The sequence below is a fragment of the Phyllostomus discolor genome, chromosome 4 (genome assembly GCF_004126475.2).
Source record: "Phyllostomus discolor isolate MPI-MPIP mPhyDis1 chromosome 4, mPhyDis1.pri.v3, whole genome shotgun sequence".
NCBI classification, from domain to species: domain Eukaryota; kingdom Metazoa; phylum Chordata; class Mammalia; order Chiroptera; family Phyllostomidae; genus Phyllostomus; species Phyllostomus discolor.
In genome coordinates, this window is record NC_040906.2 from 157,888,791 (window position 1) to 157,904,634 (window position 15,844).

Sequence of the window (15,844 nt, forward strand, 5' to 3'; positions counted from 1 at the left end):
GAAATTTGTAGGTATATTGGCAAGAAGTGGAGAAAATAATGGACAGTCTGTTTTCTCAGTAAATTGTGAGGCGGGCTTACTGGCAAGAAAAAAAAAGTGAAGGTCTGTAATGACTGAAGCAGTGACGTGCTGGCATATCATTGGCTAGTGAGAGCTAACTGCCAAGTTCTCAGGAATTTTTACAAGTCAGTTGTTAAGCACACCCATTTTTACAATGTAAATTGTATACAGTTAATTATATTTACACAAAGGCAATAAATACTCAATGTTTATCACCTCCTAATTATTTTAATATTTATTATTATTTATGCCCTTGAGGTTATTTTTATCGATTGTTCCTGAGAACAGAAACAATGTTGTATCAGGTGGAAATACCATAAAATGTGTGCGACTTACTACAGAGCTTACTAAACACAGAGCTTCCCTGCTCTGTGTTTAGCGATGTCACAGTGGTACCTTGATATGGGCCACAGTGGGAGGATTTGCAGTTTGAAAATCAGCTAATGCTACAAACCAGGGCTTTTTTTGTTTTGTTTTTCAAAGAGCTGTTGATTAAATGTACACTGGCACATCATTAGGGAACACTTTTGAGGAAGACAGTGAGTATTCTTAATGGGCACTAGAGAAACAGGAAAAAACTGACTACTGACTGATCGAGGAAGGCCAAAGCCTCCTGGGCTGGACTGAAGTTAGGGAATACATCTGTAAAAGCAGTGTATCCCACAAGCAACCCAGGCTGGGGACAGCAAAAGTGTTGGTTGAATTCCTTGGATGCTGGGTCTAGAGTGGAGAGGTGAGAATGGTTGAACTGGAACATCTGGAGGCCTCAGACAGTTATAGAGAACAGTGAATCCAAGAGCAAACTGACATACTAAGAGAAAAGGGTGGTAGTGTGGAATAAGAAACAAAGTGGAGATGAAATGATGCAGAGGAAATGATGCAAGGTGCAGAATTACAATCAAAGAGTGGGGTTTTAAGAGTTTATTATTTTGGACAGAGCCATTTCCAGATGTTGGGTATGATGGTATTTACGAGATTGCTCAGGTTGTCAAGACTATAGATACAGTGGGATTCGAGGAGGAGTCATGAATTCAGATCGTTGATGAGTTGATCATATGAGCTAAAGGTACCAGGAGTGATGGCAGGAATTGGAGTGAAGAACTAAAAATGACATATGACTGAAAGTGGAAAAATAAGGATGATGTGAGTGTTGGAGTAGAGATCCCACATGGAGCTGGATCCAATAGCTCTACAGTTCCTTGTGTCTGAGAAAATCACTCAGTGAGAGAGGCTTCTCTGGAAATATCCAGGCAAGGCTATTTTACCAGTCACAGTCACCCTTAGGCAATATCTGCTGTGAATATAGACACTGTTTTAGTGTGTATAAGGAAAATTATTTTAATATAAAAACATTATTTTTAAAAGATTTTATTTATTTACTTTTAGAGAGAGGGGAAGAGAGGGAGAGAGAGAGGGGGAGAAACCTCAGTGTGTGAGAGATACATCAGTCGGTTGCCTCTCACTCACCCCCAATCAGGGACTGACCTGCATGTGCCCTGACTGGGAATCAAACCAGCAACCTTTTAGTTCACAGGCCACCACTCAATCCACTGAGCCACATCAGCCAGGGCAATGTGAAAATAATTTAATACTGTATGAAATATAATTTGCTTAATATTCTATAGCATTTCTTATAAAGCTGATTCCAGTTGTGCTAATGGTTTGGAAACTGTGGAAAGGATGTCTTGTTTTAAAAAATTAATTTTTCCACCTCACTGATTTCCTACCTCTTGTGGCCATGGAAGAGGTAGGGAATCTTTTATTTTTCTCTTACCTGTTCATAAACAACTACACAATCAAGACAATACTTGGCTTATTTTTCTCTCTCAAATTCCTAAGCATTTTCACATTCTTGGTATTCCATTATATTTTCCAGAATTAATATAGCATTTGTTATGTTTCCTTCTATTTACTATTCCCTTTAGGTATCATTTACCTCTTCCACCTTTAGTGAGGACATAATATTGACCTTGGTAAAGCATTAACTTTCAATATTGCCTTTCTTTATTGATTCAAAGGTATACATGTGTATAAAATAATTTTATTCTTTTAAAAATATTTTATTTTTAAAAAAATTTTATTTACTATTTATTTTTAGAGAGGGAAGGGAGGGAGAAAGAGAGAGGGAAAGAAACATCAATGTGTGGTTGCTGGGGGTCATGGCCTGCAACCCAGGCATGTACCCTGACTGGGAATCGAACCTGCGACACTTTGGTTCGCAGCCTGCGCTCAATCCACTGAGCTACACCAGCCAGGGCTTATTTATTTATTTTTAGAGAGAGGGAAAGGGAGGAAGAAAGAGAGGGAGAGAAGCATTGATGTGAGAGAGAAACATCGATTGTCTCTTGAATGCACCCTGACCTGGGACTGAACCCACTACCGGGGCAAATGTCCTCATCGGGAATTGAACCGGTTACCTTTCACCTTGTAGGAGGTCTCCCAGTCAACTGAACCTCACTGTTCAGGACAAATAATTTTATTTGAATGTTACATCCTCTTGTAGCAGTTTTAGCTCTTATTTTTCACCAGTGTTTTGAAAGCAGATCCTTAGCTCATATGTTTTAATGATGTACTCTTCAAAATGTGGGTGATATCACTGAACATGTGTATTTGTAATAATAAATTTTCCAAAACCTTCTGTGTAAATCTTTTGTTTGGTGCGACTCAATGGGGAATTAAAACCCAGCAGTATAACAACAGGTTATTCTCTTTCTACATTTTTTCATTTGTTATAAATATAGCCATGGTTTTAACAAGGGACAATGACTTAACCCAAATGATTGATCTGGGACCTTTTGATAGGTCAGTGCATGGATATCAAAGACATCTGTTTTTCAAATCTCATTAGCAGAGAGTTTTTTTTACACAAGGCTATGTGAAAATGGAAAAGAAAAGCATCCGTGTGTGTGAATTCACGAGAAACAATCTCTCTTTTTTATACATACTCAGTACCACCACTCAAATTGCATTTTATTCTCTACCTGAAGGTAAACACTTACAGTTCATAATTAGTCATGATATTTCTTTGTAGTTTAGTCTAATTTTTGTCATTGCTACCTGAATATGTTAGGAATTTGATAAGCCATCAAAAAGAAGAAAAGTCATTTTAAAGTCCAAGCCAAGTGTGGGAGGACAGTTTGGGAAATGTGACCATCAACAAAGCTCCAGGTGGTCAAAGAGTGAAGAATCACTCCCATAATGGTGGGAAGCACTTTGAAAAGATTATCAGATTTGGGGCCCCACAGAAATGAGTTTCATCTTGGCTTTGCCTTACTCTATGATCTTTGGCAAGCTATTTGCTATTTCTAAATCTCAGATAGGATCTATAATTTGGAGGTAATATCTGTCTCAACTGTTTTGGAAAGAATTATTTGAGGCATTTAGAAAAATAAAAAAACAAACCTTGCAGTGTACCTGGCATAGATATGAGTTCCTATGTCTCCACATCCCTGAAAGTAAAAAATTGCTTTGCAATGATCTACCAGATTGCTAACAAGTTGTGGCATCTATACGTATAATTTCTAAAATTTGAATTAGAATTCAGTGTTCTACCTGATGAAAAAAACTTGAAATTAAGTAAGTGGTTACTTTTACAATTCAGATTTCTTAAAAGTACGGGTAAAGTTTAAGAAATACCTACATAGAAAACAATATATTTCAGTGAAAAAGAAAAATTGCAGCAGTGGCATTCTTCTAATTCTCTAGGTGGAATAGTCATCATAGCTGAGTTGGTAATTCATTTTCTTATGAAAGATTCGCCGCTTTATTCTTACCTCTGGGAAAATATTCTATTAATCTTTACCCAATGATTAAACTGTAGATTTTTATTTTTAATCTTAGATTTTTAAATTATAAAATATTTCACTGCCTGAAGATTATCACTTTTGATCTTAATAATCTAATAACTATTATTGATCTCACTAAAATATCTTACTTTCTTCTCTGGTATTGTTCTGTTAGATTAAAACCTTTTTTTTTTTTACTGTTTTCAACTTTCTTTTTTTAAATCATTGTTCAAATACATTTTTCTCCTTTTTACTCCCAATCCAGTCCCCCCTTCCATCCTCCCCACTTCCCTCCCATTACCACCCTCCCCTTAGTTTATGACCATGTGTCCTTTAAGTTTGTTCCTGTGAACCCTTCCCACTGTCCTCTTAAATTCCTTCTACTCTCTTCTGTGGGCACTGTCAGCCTGGCCTCTATTTCAGTGTCTTTGGTTATATTTTGCTTGTTTCTTTGTTTTGTTATTTAGGTTCCTGTTAAAGGTGAGATCATACGGTATTTGTCATTCACTGCCTGGCTTGTTTCGCTAAGCATAATGTTTTCCAGCTCCATCCACGCTGTTGCAAAGGGTAGGAGCTCCTTCTTTCTTTCTGCTGCATAGAATTCCATTGTGTAAATGTACCATAGTTTTTTGATCCATTCATTTACTGATGGGCATCTTGGTTGCTTCCAGCATCTAGCTATTATAAATTGTGCTGCTGTGAACATTGGGATGCATAGGTTCTTTTGAATTGGTGTTTTAGTATTCTTAGGATAGAGTCCCAGCAGTGGAATTGCAGGGTCAAAAGGCATATCCATTTTTAGTTTTCTGAGGAAGTTCCATACTGCTTTTCATAGTGGTTGTACCAGTCTGCAGTCCCACCAGCAGTACACTAGGGTCCCCTTTTCTCCACATCCTCTCCAACACTTGTTGTTTGTTGCTTTGTTTATGATGGCCATTCTGTCTGGTGTGAAGTGGTATCTCATTGTGGTTTTAATTTGCATCTCTCTGATGGCTAGCGATATTGAACATCACTTCATGTGTCTTTGGATTTTCTGTATGTCCTCCTTGGAAAAGTGTCTGTTCAAGTCCTTTGCCCACTTTTTAATTGGATTCTTTGTCTTAGAGTGCAGTCTTGTAAGTTCTTTATATATTTTGGAGATTAAACCCTTGTCTGAGGTATCATTGGCAAATATGTTTTCCCATACAGTTGGTTCTCTTTTAATTTTGATACTGTTTTCTTTAGCTGTGCAGAAGCTCTTGGTTCTGCAAACTCTGTATGCAGAAGCTTTGCATACAGCTCTTTGTAGTAATTTCTTACAATCCTTTGTATTTCTGTGGTACCTGTTGTAATCTCTCCTCTTTCATTTCTGATTGTGTTTATTTGGGTCTTCTCTCTTTTTTTCTTGATGAGTCTGCTTAAAGGCTTGTCGATTTTGTTTATCTTTTCAAAGAACCAGCTCTTGGCTTCATTGATCCTTAGAATTGTGCTTTTAGTCTCTATGTCATTTAATTCTGCTCTGATCTTGGTTATTTCCTTCCTTCTGCTTGCTCTGGGCTGCCTTTGTTGTTGTTCCTCGAGTTCTTGTAGACGTAGGATTAGGTTGTTTGTTTGGAATGTTTCTAACCTTTTTAGGTGGGTCTGTATCGCTATGAACTTCCCTCTCAGGACTGCCTTGGCTGTGTCCCATAAGTTTTGGGTTATTGTGAGTTCGTTTTCATTTGTTTCCAGAAACCTTTTGATTTCTTCCCTAATATCATTCTTGACCCATTCATTGTTTAATAGCATGCTATTTAATCTCCATGATTTTGAGTGTTTTTGGTTTTTTTCCTTGGGGTTGGTTTCTAGCTTCAGTCCCTTGTGGTCTGAGAAAATGCTTGGTATGATTTCAATTTTCTTGAAATTCTTGAGGCTTGTTTTGTGTCCTATCATGTGGTCTATCTTTGAGAGTGTTCCGTGTACATTTGAAAAGAATGTATATTTAGCTTCTTTTGGATGGAGGGCTCTGTATATATCAGTAAAGTCCATTTCATCAAGGGTATTGTTCAATGCCACAATATCTTTGTTGATATTTTGTTTAGAAGATCTGTCCATTTTTGATAGTGGGGTGTTAAAATCCCCCATAATAATTGTGTTGCTGTCCATATCTTTCTTGAAGTCCCCTAAGATTTTCTTTATGTATTTGGGTGCTCCTATGTTGGGTGCATATATATTTACAATTATTTATGTCTTCTTGATGGATTCTTCCCTTGAGTATTATGAAGTGACCTTCTGGGTCTCTCTTTATGGACGTTTTTTGGAAGTCTATTTTGTCTGATATGAGTATTGCTACCCCGGCTTTTTTTCCTGTCCATTTGCTTGGAAGATTTGTTTCCAGCCCTTCACTTTCAGCCTGTGTAGGTCTTTTATCCTGAGGTGGGTCTCTTGTAGACAGCAGATATGTGGGTCATTTTTTCTTATCCAATCAGCTATTCTATGTCTTTTGATTGGAGCATTTAATCCATTTACGTTTAAGGTTATTATTGATAGGTACTTATTCATTGTCTTTTATGTACGTGTGTTCCTCTCTCTCTCTCTCTCTCTCTTTTCCCTCCCTTCCTTAAAGCAGTCCTTTTAGAATCACTTGCAGAGCTGGATTGGTTGAGGTGTCCCATACTATTCTTGCCCTCCCCCTATCTATTTTCAACCTACATTCTATGCTACTTATTCTCTATACCTTTCCCCCCTCTCTCCTCCTCCCACCCCCCTGCTGCTAACCCTCCATGTGCCCTCCATTTCTGTGGTTCTGTTCCTGTTCTAGTTGTTTACTTAGTTTCTTTTGGTTTTGCTTTAGGTGTGGTTGTTAATAATTGTGAGTCTGCTGTCCTTTTACTATACATGTCTTTTCTTTATCTTCTTTTCTTAGATAAGTCCCTTTAACATTTCATAAAATAAGGGCTTGGTGATGATGAACTCCTTTAACTTGACCTTATCTGAAAAGCACTTTATCTGCCCTTCCATTCTAAATGAGAGCTTTGCTGGATAGAGCAATCTGGGATGTAGGTCCTTGTCTTTCATGACTTGGAATATTTCTTTCCAGCCCCTTCTTGCCTGTAAGGTCTCTTTGGAGAAATCAGCTGACAGTCTGATGAGAGCTCCTTTGTAGGTGACTGTCCCCTTATCTCTTGCTGCTTCTAGGATTCTCTCCTTTGTTTTTACCTTGGCTAATGTAATTATGATGTGCCTTGGTGTGTTTCTTCTTGGGTCCAACTTCTTTGGGGCTCTCTGAGCTTCTTGCATTTCTTGGAAGACTGTTCCCTTTGCCAGATTGGGGAAGTTCTCCTTTATTATTTGTTCAAATACATGCTCAATTTGTTGCTTTTCCCCTTCCCCTTCTGGTACCCCTATAATTCGGATGTTGGAACATTTAAAGGTGTCCTGGATGCTCTTAAGCTTTTCCTTGTTTTTTTGAATTCTTATGTCATCATGCTTTCCTGCTTGGTTGATTCCATCTTCCTTCTGGTCCACTCTGTTGTTTTGAGATTCAGATTCCTTCCTTTCACTATTGGCTCTCCACCGTATATCTTCCTGCATCTCTTTTATGGTAACCTGCATCCTTTCATCTAGTTTGCGCCCAAAATCAATCAATTCTGTGAGCTTTCTGATCACCAGTGTTTTGAACTGTGCATCTGATAGATTGGCTATTTCTTAGTCACTCCAAAGGATGAGTCCTGGGGGACAGATCTGTTCTGTTGGAAACATATCTTTCCCTGTCTCTCCTTTTTTTTTCCCGTCTGGTTGCTCTTGTTATGGTGGGGGGAGGAGCCTTATGTTTTCACAGGGGCTGGGCACCCCAGTCACTAGATTGTGATGTTATATGCGGGGGCAGGGGCGGGAGCGGGGACGGGAGGGAACAATGGCGGTAGTTCCGTTCTCCTGGGCTCAGACCGTACTCTGGGATCCTGGGCTGCGAGCTCTGCCCTGGTCCACAGTCGCTGTCTCACTGGGCCTGCCAGCCACAGCTTGTGTACTCAGGGATCACCACTGCGTTCTTGCGCCCCGGAGGGCTGTTGCGCCAATTTCGCACCAAATTTTCCCCAACCTCCGCGCACTGCCGACCTGCGCCAGCCCCGCGCCCACCCAGCTCATCTTCTCCTACCAGTCCGGATGAACAGGTCTACTTCAACTTCTTGGCTGTCCGACTTCCATTCAGATAAATCCTCTGTCGGTTCTGGGCGTTATTCTATCTGTAAATTATTGTTGTAAATTATTGTTGTTCTAATCTTGGTTGTGCGAGGAGGTACGGTGTATCCACCTATTCCTCCATCTTGCTGGAAGTCCAGATTAAAATCTTAATGGGACATCGTAAAATAGTTTTCTCCTCTTGTTTTAAAGACCTGCTAAGATAATCATTGTGTACTGTTGGCCAGTTTATTTAATGTTATTGCAGATGATTTATTATACATGTATTCTTTCATATTGACTCCTTCTATCAAATAATACTTTGAAATTAAAAAAAATATTGGAATTTACACATCATTGATGACACAGTAACGCTATTTGAGAAGTGAAGAAAAATATGTACATTAACTTTCCAGTAAAGTACATCTTAATTGAAATTTTTGGGTTTCATATTATTTTTGTCTAAATCATGAAAATTAATTACAATATTTTTAGGAAAACTTACTTCATTCTATATATAATTAAAGTGGCCATTACAAAGCAGGCCTATTTGTTTTGTATGTCTTATACTGACAATTACAAAATGTCATGAATTATTTGTGAATTTATTTAAAATACATAATATATAATATTCCTCTACTATCAATATTAACTTTGTTTTAATTGGGGGTGCAAGTGAAAATTTTAAATGGAAAAATGTTGATTTTCCAAGTAAAATGAACGAAAAAACGGCAATTGGCTGAAACTTCTTTTAAGCATATGAAAGATCACATTATAGCTTTGCTTCAAGACTATTAGTTTCTCTTTACGGTGTTTAGAATGTCTAAGCTTCTTTAATGGAAAACAATCTTCTACAAAAGTATCTAATACAACCCTAGTATTGGTTGCTAGGAGGGCATTTGATGCACATTAATCAGTAAACACCAAGCAGCCAGCTACCTGAGGGAGAAGGGGAGTTGGAGAGATTCTGACATTGGCCAGCAGGGCAACTGCTGATGGGAAATGATTGGCAAGGGTTTTTACACACACACCCTTGTGGTATGTGTAAAGAGGTGTTACACTGAGATGTGATTCTTTCCCCTCTTTCATTCTTGTATGTAAGGAGGAAAAAGAAAGCAGGAAAAATTCGAAGATAAATCGTGTCTTTCCAGTTAAGGTGAGCTTGATTTTTTCTGTTGAACTTCAGCAAGCATTAGATTAATTAACTATTAAGGACAAATGAGAAATGGTGGAGAATACCTAATCCTACATAGATATTTGTATTTAAAGTTTACTCTGTGTTATGTATCACATTTAGAAATAATGTTACTATAAACTACAACAACAGTTGTAACAGTTTGTGTTACCCTAAAATTGTGAATGGGACAAAATTCTAGGATATTTTAGAATAATTAAGCACAAACACCTAGCTATTTTTAAATAAAAATTATGCTTTAATATATCAACAAAATAAGACTTAATTTTTTTTGTTTAATTTTAATGGAATTCAGGTGTGTTCCACAGAGACCTGTAGGCCACTGACTGGCATTCGGATAGGTGGCTGAAGAGCACCAGTGCTGGTAGAGCTGGGGCAGTTTCCATACCAGGAAGCAGTTACTCTGGTTTACTGGGTCTGCATTACCTTCTAACCTGAGGTCCTTTCACACAAGCTTTTCGGTTTTCCTCATTGAAGAGAACCAAACCTGAAATTCTGTTTTCAATTAGCAATAATCTCACCTCAGATAAATCTCATTGGCTACGATACTGCCACTGTGCAAAGCTATGAAATTCTGTTTATGAAATTTAACTTTGTAATGAATTTTTGAGAACATAGATGCTTTATGTTTATAAATAGGTGTGTATGTATATATAAAAGCACAGAAATATCACACAAAAGCTACAAAGGAGGCAAAATAATTTAAAAAACATGTTTATTAGTTGTACATAAACTTATTCAAATATTTTTTAAAAACAGGAACAAATTTGGTAAGGTTAGATGGTTTATTATTTTTGTACTAAAATAAATATTTTAACTTTTATAAGAAAGTTTCTTGCCCTGGCTGGTGTAGCTTAGTGGATTGAATGCGGGCTGCGAACCAAAGCATCACAGGTTTGATTCCCAGTCAGGGCACATTCCTGGGTTGCAGGCCATGGCCCCCAGCAACCGCACATTGATGTTTCTCTCTCTCTCTTTCTCCCTCCCTTCCCTCTCTAAAAATAAATAAATAAAAATCTTAAAAAAAGTATTAAAAAAAAAGCAACCCACCTGGATGACTATTTAAAAAAAAAGTTTCATTATGCAACTTCTCTTTTAAATGATTTCACATACACATACTAGAGTTATATTGTATATTTCAGTCATATTCCAAAGTTAAAATCTGTAATTCTTAGAATTTTGCCACACGTATGCTAGTCTAAGATCTAGGATGTTGACTAAGAACATTTTTTTAATAAAATTATGATGTGTCCAATAAGTGTAGCTTGCTGCTTCAGTTTTAAATTATCTGGCAATATATAGAATATTATCTTATTTCTTTTGTTTCAGTCTTTTTATGTAATGCTCAGGATAAATAAATCTACCAATATAGGGAACACAAAAATATATAATTAACATGGTTGCTAGAAACTATGAACCTTACCATGAGAGCTCGGATCCCTGACCTCAAAGAGGTATCACCCGTTTTCAGAGTTAAAATTAAACATGAGAAACAGTAAGTGAAGATGGTACATTTCTTGGTGTGGACCACATTCTACAGAGAGTTTGGCAACTTCTCTGGCACCAGAGCAGGACTGACAGGGGATGAAACTCGAGTGGAAGGTGAAGAACACAGAGGAAGTGGAGGCAGCTATAGAGCCTTAGGGTTACAATATGTTTTAAAATTAATTGTTGAATAAACAAATGATATCAGCTTATGTGCCTTTACAAATAGTACTGAAATGATACTTTTTGCAAATTATATTAAATGTATTCATTTTTGATATAATCACACAGCATATACTCTCAGAGCTCAACATAAAAAATCAACAAGGTGTTTTTGTGATTAATAAAAATATAATTATGTGTTAAAAATACATTAATTTTATATGTAGTGAAATTCATGGTTATGAAAGTACTATTCACACAGAAATATCAGTTTGGAACAAAAGCTAATTAAGGGAACTTGTATAACCCTTTATTGAATAGCTATTTACCTGGATTATTTTTTCAAAACATCTGTATAAAAGTATATAAAAAATTAAAAAAGCATAACATCTAAAAATATTAAATGAAAATATTGAACTAATATTTTCTAATACCAACATACCAATCTCTTGAAGATAGAGTGAATCTACATATTCAGTGTATGTTGACCACTGATTTTACTCTTTTTCAAAGGGAAATGCAGGTCACTTTAATGTTTTATTTGTTTATTTTTTTACATTTGACCATGTGAAAAAGGCCAAATTGTATGGCTGTAATTTAGTTGTAGTAATAACTACTTATATGAAAATTGTCCATCTAAATGTTTGTAGTGACTATATAAAGGCCATCTTAATTTTACTGCAAATTTCTCTCCCATGTGCTAGTGTGTCTCACACGTGCTAACACAGCCTTTCTAAACCCAAACTCCCCTAATTTAGACTTCCTCAGGTGTTTCACATAGTGGCCTGCAACATCAAATTTCACCCAGGTATACAAGACCAGTTTTGGGGCACCAGGCTTGACCCTCACCTCTGATAGCCATTTGACTTAACATTTCTGTTACATATACTCTGCACTACTATAATTGCTCCTGATTTCATCCATGTGATGGTTACTTTTGCATGTCAGTTTGACTGGGCCAAGATGGGCCCAGACATCTGGTCAATTATTCTGGGTGTTTCTGGATGAGATTAACAATTGAATCCGTAGACTGAGTAAAGCAGATTTCTCTCCCTAAGGTGAGTGGGCCCCATTTGATCAGTTCCAAGCCTGAGTAGAACAAAAAGGTTGATCCTCCCAGGAGTAAGAGGGAATTCATCCTGTCTTCAAACTGACACTAGTGTTCTCCTGCCTTTGGACTCAAACTGAAACATCAGCTCTCCCTGGATCTCTAGTCTGCCAACTGCGAATTGTATCCCTCTAGTTCTGTATCTCTGGAACACTCTGACTAATACAAAATCCTTGGCACTTTTATTCTGGATTTTGTAGTACTCTTAATTACTCTCCAGTTTTTTACCCTTCCCTTATATTTTTTCATATACCTGCCACAATTATATTTCTCAAATACAAATTTCTCAGGCCTTTGCTTAAAATTTTTCTGGCTTCTCATCCACTTCTAGGAAAACACAACTGCTAACAAATCAAAATGAAGCACCTCAGTATTTCAGGCCAGAATTATCAGCCCTAGGCTTTTCCTCCTTCCAGCAAAACTGGAATAGTGTGTTTCCTGAACCCAGCTGCTATATCTTTACGTGTTCTACACTATCTACCTCTGCTGTCACTTTTTCCACTCCACTTGCCCACTGTCCACTTGTCTAATTCCTGTGCTTCCTTGACACATGGCTTATGTGGTGTAATATTTCCTCCTGGAAATATCCTGTTAGTTTCTTCTTCTACCATCTCTTTGGTTTCTTTTATAGCATGGAATTGTAATATTTGATTTTTCACACATATTTCAGATGAAATAACACAATCTTTGAGGAAGGGAATCAGATCAAATTATTTCACTCAGTTCCTAGTACAAAGCAGATTATATAGTAGGCGTTTGCTAAAGTTTTGCTGAGTAAATGAATGAATGTACCCCATCCATGTCAGTTAATTTCATTTTTAACATTATTTTCATATATAATATGGAAAAGTCATTTTAGAAATTCATCTAATTAGTTCTCTTTATATTTTGTATATTCTTTATTTTTCCTGCTGACATTTATGAACTTCATTAATGGGATCCCCTATTGTCTAGTTTAAGATTGGGTTCAGCAGATACAGGCAAAAGATTGAAGGATAGAAGTTGAGGGAGATTGAAGTTTTATTCCCATGGTGCCCTGCCAAACATGGCAGTAGGTGCATTTCTCTCTCAAAGCTCCAGGTGGCTCTCTGCCTTGGGTTTAGTACCTGCTTCTTTCCCTTGTCCTGCAGACCTGGGTGCTAACAGCTCTCCACTACTATTAGCTGGAGGGTGCTTTACCTTCTATTGCTAGTTTCATTTAAGCTTGTTCATCAGTTCCTTAAACTTTTCTTAATTACTCTGTTGGACAGTTCTACCAGCATCCTGCCAGAAGTGTGACTGATGCAGTATTGAACATCCCCCACATCCCCATGTAATCTATTTTAAGAATCCATAATGATTGTATGATAACTCTACTAATTAGGTCATTTGTTGGGCTCATCAAACACATTAAATGTACCAGTAAGTATACAGGAGTCTGAGCCATCATATGGTGGGGAATCTAATATTATTTTGTAAAGGTAACTAAAAGAATCTTACAGCCTCAAAATGTTTTTAAAAGATGGTTTCAAATACATTAACTCATTTATAAATATTATACAAATAGAAATACTGCAAATATACAGTTTTAAAAAGTTCTTGATTTTATTAAAAATTAAAAAATACTTTAAATTATATTCTTGTTAAAATAATCATTTTTTCAACATTATTAGGAATATTGCATTACCCCAACAATCAATAAAAATCATGTTTGTGTGGCCTCCTCATGTTGTTGGTGGCCACTCTAACTCAAGAGCACCAGGACACCCTATGCACCATTGGGTGTGCTTCACTCATGCTCCTTTGCCCAAATTAAATGTAATACTTAAAAAAATAGTGTTCTCTTGAGTGTTGCAGGCAATGTGTATGAGCCCATCCCAGAAGGAAAGCAAATGACCCTTGTTCATTTAGAATTGTTATCTTTCTTCACACCTGACTCCCAGGAAATCACTGAAGGTCCCAGGGTAGTCTGGCCATGAGGTAGTGGCTAGCACAATATCATTTTATTCTTCCCTTTCAGCATTTTTTATCATATGTGCAAATGTGATGGCTATAGGCTTAAAAAGGGAGGAGGAGATGGATATACTTTCACAATTGAACACTCCTGAAAAAGGAGAAACTTTGTTTCTGGAAAATTCATCCAAAACCAGTACAGTCTCCAAGGTTTTCATATTCCATAGGTCAAATTATCGTATGTATTAAGGTAAAAGGACTAATTAAGTTGCCCATGAAAGCTACTTTTAGAGGTTTTAAAATTACATGTGCTTCTTTCAGAAACTACTGAATTTTCTGAGCTTCATCAGCTTCATATTGTATAAGTAGAATACACTTAAAGAACACCCCTAAATAGATTCTCCAGTGTTGTTTTTTTTAAAATATAGTACCTTTTATACATTTGGTAGAATACCGAAAAGACATTCTTTTTAAGTGTGCAATTTAAATTTGATAAAAGTACACAGAGAGATTGGTCTCTGGATTGTATCAATGTACCTAGTCCCATGCCCATATTAAAGTAATAGAACAGAGATAGCAGAACACAAAGAGAATTTAATGCATAAACTGTACCTTGCTAACTTCAAATCTAGATTGAGACTCTGTCCTGTCGCGAAAGGTGGGGCCTTGTGGGACATACAGCCTTTGTGGCAACTACTGAGTTCTGTGTTTGTAACCTGATAGCTACCATAGACCATATTTTAAAAAATGGTGTGGCTGTATTCCAATGAACATTTATTTAGAAAGCCAGACTGTGGGCCAGATATGGCCCATGAGCCACTCTTTGCTAGTCCCTAATCTAGAAAATAATACATAACTATGGCCTAAAGATGGAACTCACTGTCTTTTGCCAACCAAACCTTAAGCAGGAATATTGCTCCCTCCCCAGGATTCACTGCTCAAGTGAGTATATAAATAAAATTCAACAATGGTGATATTACTTTCTCATGTTCTGACCTAACAACTCCCACAAGTGGGAGGGAAAAAATGAAAGTTTAGTAATTTATTTTTTCTTGTTTAATGCATTAGATTGTATTTAATTTTAAATAAGAAAAACATATTCATAATATAAAACGGTACAGCTAATTATGAACTTTGGTATGTAATAGTTAAACTGAGATGTGCAAAATGAGGTAGATAATTTTTTTATTTAGTAGATATACCCATGAAGTTGGTCAGTGGCATGGGGACAGATGAGGCATTTGATAGACCCCACTCTTGTAAAAGAAAGGGGGTTTTTTAAGTCTCCATTACACAGTGTCACATTATATAAAGTTATTGCTACATCCAGTGACACAGAAGAAACTGATATTACATGACCTGATGCAAATTCAAATGGAAAATTTGGGCCATACAAATGGATTAAACACCCTTGAAAATCACATGGAGTACAATTCCAAAGGATTTCTGGTCATTCAGAAATGCTATTACCTCTCAGCTAAGAAATGTAGACTGTTTTGTTAGTGATCACACAAAGCATGAAATTGGGGAGGAAGACTATTAATGGGTCAGGTAAGGTGAGAAATCAGAAATATTATTTTAAGGTGGAATGTTGTGACAAATATGTGGCAAAATGTAAAATTACCTCTTAGCAAAATTTGTGTTTATTTTCAGTCACTATTTATGGTATGGAAAATGTATTATGGCTGGAAAATCTCACATGAAAAGTTCTTAGCCTAAAAAACTCACTAACCTTCTCAGAATAGGTCTATCATTGTCTATGCATGCTGCAGAAGTCTTTTTGGAAAGCAATTTTTATGTCATTTAGAATGTATACTTGTTTCTAGAATAGCATTTTGTGATTTTTTAAAAACATATTTTTCATTTTTCTAGTTATTGTAAAAGTGCTGTGAACATGTAATTGAGGGATGAGTCAATAAATGTGTTAAGGCTGGAATACTTTGTTAACATAATAAATGTTTACTACCTCACAGACTC

General features: G+C 36.7%; 1 non-coding gene across 1 annotated transcript; it reads right to left on the reverse strand.

Annotated features, from left to right (window-relative positions):
* Positions 1–9,611: 9,611 nt before the first annotated feature.
* LOC114495745 lies at positions 9,612–9,746 on the reverse strand. The gene has a single exon (XR_003684425.1). It is a non-coding gene; the product is annotated as a U4 spliceosomal RNA (small nuclear RNA).
* Positions 9,747–15,844: the final 6,098 nt, after the last annotated feature.